Source organism: Topomyia yanbarensis, chromosome 1, assembly GCF_030247195.1.
Source record: "Topomyia yanbarensis strain Yona2022 chromosome 1, ASM3024719v1, whole genome shotgun sequence".
In the NCBI taxonomy this organism is placed as follows: Eukaryota; Metazoa; Arthropoda; class Insecta; order Diptera; family Culicidae; genus Topomyia; species Topomyia yanbarensis.
The window spans coordinates 154,572,242-154,576,576 of NC_080670.1; positions in this window are offsets into that span (position 1 = coordinate 154,572,242).

A 4,335-nucleotide genomic window follows, 5' to 3' on the forward strand; every position below is an offset into this window, starting at 1 on the left:
CGCGCCGGTTATATCAACGGTTCGTTCGTGGTTAGCCAAATGTTCGGCGCTCGCAGGGTACCTTACCGGCTTTTGCCGCCGCAGAATGCGAGAATTCGCATTGATCACCCGTGCAGTGCTCGAGGTGCCCGTTGAGTTGTTTTTGTTTTCAGGCTCTCCGTTTTGCCCTGGCAATGTTTAGCTACCGATAGTCTGTTATGTATGAGTGCCGCCGAGGTAGCGCGTTTTCTTGCGGTTGGAAGTAGCCTACATTCGACGAGGTCTCGTTCCGCGTTCAGTTCAAGTGACAGGTAGTAGGCTGGATTAGGATATTAAGGAACGTCGGTAGTGTCGGACTGCGTCTGCCTACTATGTTGTGTACAATTTAAACAAGAAATTCTATATCTACATGTCTGACTTGTTATTTCAGGATTCTGTTTGTTTGCGGTTCTCGATAGTTGTCCTGAATCAGTTGATTAATCTTTTCTCTGTTGGTCACTAATGGTGGATCCAACTACTTCTTCTTTTGATTTTGATGACATTCATATAGACAAAGATTAGTTTTTGAGAAATATATGAAAAGCAAATAGTCGGTGCTTTCAATTCAACCCGAAAATATTCTTCAAACCCATTTTTTTCTTCTCATTTTAGGAAGCTTTTTTCTGCTTATTACAAAAACAGCTTCGCCAGGTAGGTCTGCATACTGCAAAGCAGAACTGAATGTTTATTCTTTAGGCAATGCCTGGAATTCCTTTTGTACTACAACTTGAAATATGTTATTGAAACTTTGCTTAATTTGCCAACTAACTTCTTCCTACTCTAATAAATGTGATGACTGTATTTTCAAACGACTGAAGATGCTTCAGACGTATGCGTAAAAATAAACCATTGCATTTTACAGCATAGAGAGAAATTTATGGTTTCTTCAGGTAGTCTTGAAATATATAATAGTTTTATATGTACAAGAAAACTTCAAAAAACACAGGGATCTCTATCCTAGTAGCAGGTAAGCATAACACATCACAGAAATAAGTGATTTTTCCAACGCGCATGTAAATTCAAGTAGAAGTGAATATTTTTGTTTGTGACGTAAATGACGCTTTGGATACGCCACTTTTTTTTTGGGAGAAAGGAAGAAACACTACACACAAAATATAATTGATGTGCTTGTCAAAGAGGGATAATTACAATTATTAGAATGGAATACTTTTTCTAAAAGTTGAATTTGCGTATAACTGACGGAGTGATTTATCATTATGGTGCTAACAAGATGCGAAGCGATGGAGTGATATTAATGGGCAACCGTAATTCACGAAATTAGGAAATGTAATCGTGTTCCGTTCAAATTTACATGAAAGATGTACATTTCATGCGCAGTACCATAAAATTACACTTATCAACATGGAAAGCAAACGGCATATGTGAAATAAAGTTATGTGAAGTTCAACGTCATGTGAAACTAAAATCAAAGATAAAACTACGTCATTTTTTGATGATCGTATATGTCAGGCTCAGAAGACTTAATTTGACATGATTTTTTCTACACGATTAAAACTAATTCCAGAACTACCAGCCTTATGGTTCTAATCCAGCTGTCACTAATTGGGTACTTTTTCGAATAAGAATATGGGTAAATTGTTACCCATCTCAAAATTGCTATTCACCAAGGAAAATGGGTAAAACATTATTCATAAATGGTTGAAAAATGCTTTTATAGTTTGAGATAGTCGACAATTTTTCAATATTTTTGTCCAACAGACTATAGCCAACCATCATAACTAGTAGCAGTAGAATGTCATCGATAGCTGTTATCTGTAGGTAAGGAATTGCACCCTATCATCGATTATCCAGGTTATTGGAGCTAAATTCTCATAAGGAGAAAAGGAGTGGTAACGACTAGAAAAACTCTAGTAAGAGAACTGCGGAGAGAAAAACAGCATTTTTGGCAACGTATGCCCCGGCATTGTATGGCAACACTTCCAATGTTATAAGCATAGGCAATGTTCGATTGGATTCGTTTTTTGACAGCTAAACGCGAATCCAATCGATCCAAAATGGAGTCTCCGCAGTTCTCTTTCTAGAGTTTTTCCAGTAACGATAGGGGTTTCTGTAAATATCGGTAAATCTGTGTCTTTTTCCAGGAATGAAATATTTTTACTCAGATGATTTATCCTTTATCTTTTTCCTGCGATCCGAAGAATTCTTTCATATTGAAAATAATCCAAAATGGGTATATTTCACCCTATTTGAAGTGCCGTACAATATTGAAAACTAGATAAAATATTATCTATTTTTTGACATATGAGAGATTCCATGAGAAACCGACCGATAGCAAAATATGACCATCGTCGATTCGAACAAAACTTTGCAGTTGTGTTAGGTTTATGAATCTCCACGATTTTCTCTGCCAATTGCAATATATTGATGCAAGAGCAATTTTTCAAAAGGGCGTAGACGTTTCTAGGGGCATTATTTTCAATTTTTGTTTTTCAAACTACCTGAGAACGAGTTGCAGCGAGTGAAAACTTCTGTACGAAAAAAATGCACACTGAAAAAAATGTAGTCATTTTTCACAAAAACAAAAATTTATATTAAAAATTAAAATTGCAAAAGAACCTAGTTTTTAATTTTTTTTATTATGTCAACTCCACTCTTGCCTTTCACGGTGTTTTAGGTATTTCGGTAGACTACTGATGCAGCATTTCTTATTCAGCCGCTGAATGCCAGTCAGACGCTGTTTGAGCCGCAGCTCCTGGTGAATAGACACTCGGGTACGCACGCAGCTATATTGGACGCTTCTTTTTGTTGTCGACTCACCATTTGCAACCCAACTATTGTTAATGATCCATCAACACTAGACGAGGTAAAGAACGCTATACATGAGCTGAAAACCGATAAAGCTGTTGGGAAGGATGAGATCTCGGTCGAACTTCTCAAATACGGTGTTGATCAGCTGCCTGAAGAATTGCCTGCTGGTTGGCTAGATGAACTCCTTTGCCCCTTCTACAAGAAAGGGCACTCCAGGTGCGCTAATTACAGGAGGATATCTCTCCCGAAGTACAAAATACTGTCGCATATCCTATTTAGCAGTTTGAGACCTTCGTCGGCGAATACCAGGCTGGCTTTCGTAATGGCCGATAAACGAAGGATCAGATGTTTAGCCTGCGGATGATCCAGTGGAAAGCTTTGGCAGATTATGTCTGAACACGGTTTTCCGGCGAAACTGATTAGACCGATACGAAGGGCGTTGGATGCAGATGAGATCTTAACTTCATTTGTGACCTTAGATGTACAAACTTGCTGTTCAATATTGCTCTTGAAGGAACTATCAGGAGAGCTGGCGTGCAAAGGAACGGACCTATCATCACTAGTTCGCATATGCTCCTTGGTTTTGCGGACGATATTGATGTAATTGGAATTGATCGTAGGGCAGTGGAAGAGGCCTTCTTGCTTTTTAAGATGCTTAGTTATCAACTCAGCCAAGTCAAAGTACATGGTCGCAGGTAAAGAAAAAGGCAGGTCTAGTGATGTTGGTTCCGAGGTATTGCTTGATGGTGACGTATTTGAAGTGATCAAAGAATTCGTTTATCTTGGTAGATTAATGACGTGCGACAACGATGTTTCTCGTGAGGTAAAAACGCGTATTGCAGCAGCCAACAGGGCCTTTTACGGTCTATACAAACAGCTTAGGTCTCGCAACCTGCCAAAGTCAACAAAATTTGCCTTATACAAGACACTGATCCTCCCTATCGCACTTCATGGCCACGAAGCGCGGACGTTGGGGGAGCCAGATAGAAGAGCATTCTGAGTCTTCGAGCGTAGAGTGATGCGGACAATACTCGCCGGGATATGCGAAAATGGAATGTGCATTGGAAAGCTCAGATGCCAAATTTCACATCATTTGGACAATTTTAGCACCCGCCTAAATCGCTTGAAATTTTGGAATTTGGCTCTATAGGAAAATATGGACGAAAAAAAAACATATTAAATTGTATAACTTTTCAAGTAACACTCAGAAAATACAATTCATTTCTGTTTCTCGAAAAATACGGAAAAGCGGGGTACTGGGTTATTTTGTCTCAAAATCCCCTATTTTTGATAATTTTTCTGCTCCATGATGCAAATCATACATATTTTGCAGGTTTTCTAATGTAAGAAAATCTCAGAAATCGAGCGGAACCTCTTTAACCTTTGTCCGAATATGAGAAGTTGGGGTTATAGGGCCTTTTGTCATTCATATTAAATTTTATCATTTTCTCGTGCACTGATTCAAATACACTGAAAAAGTTTCCATTACATCTTTAAAACTATAAACATTAGATTGTTGACATTTTATGATGGGGTAACGCAAATAAC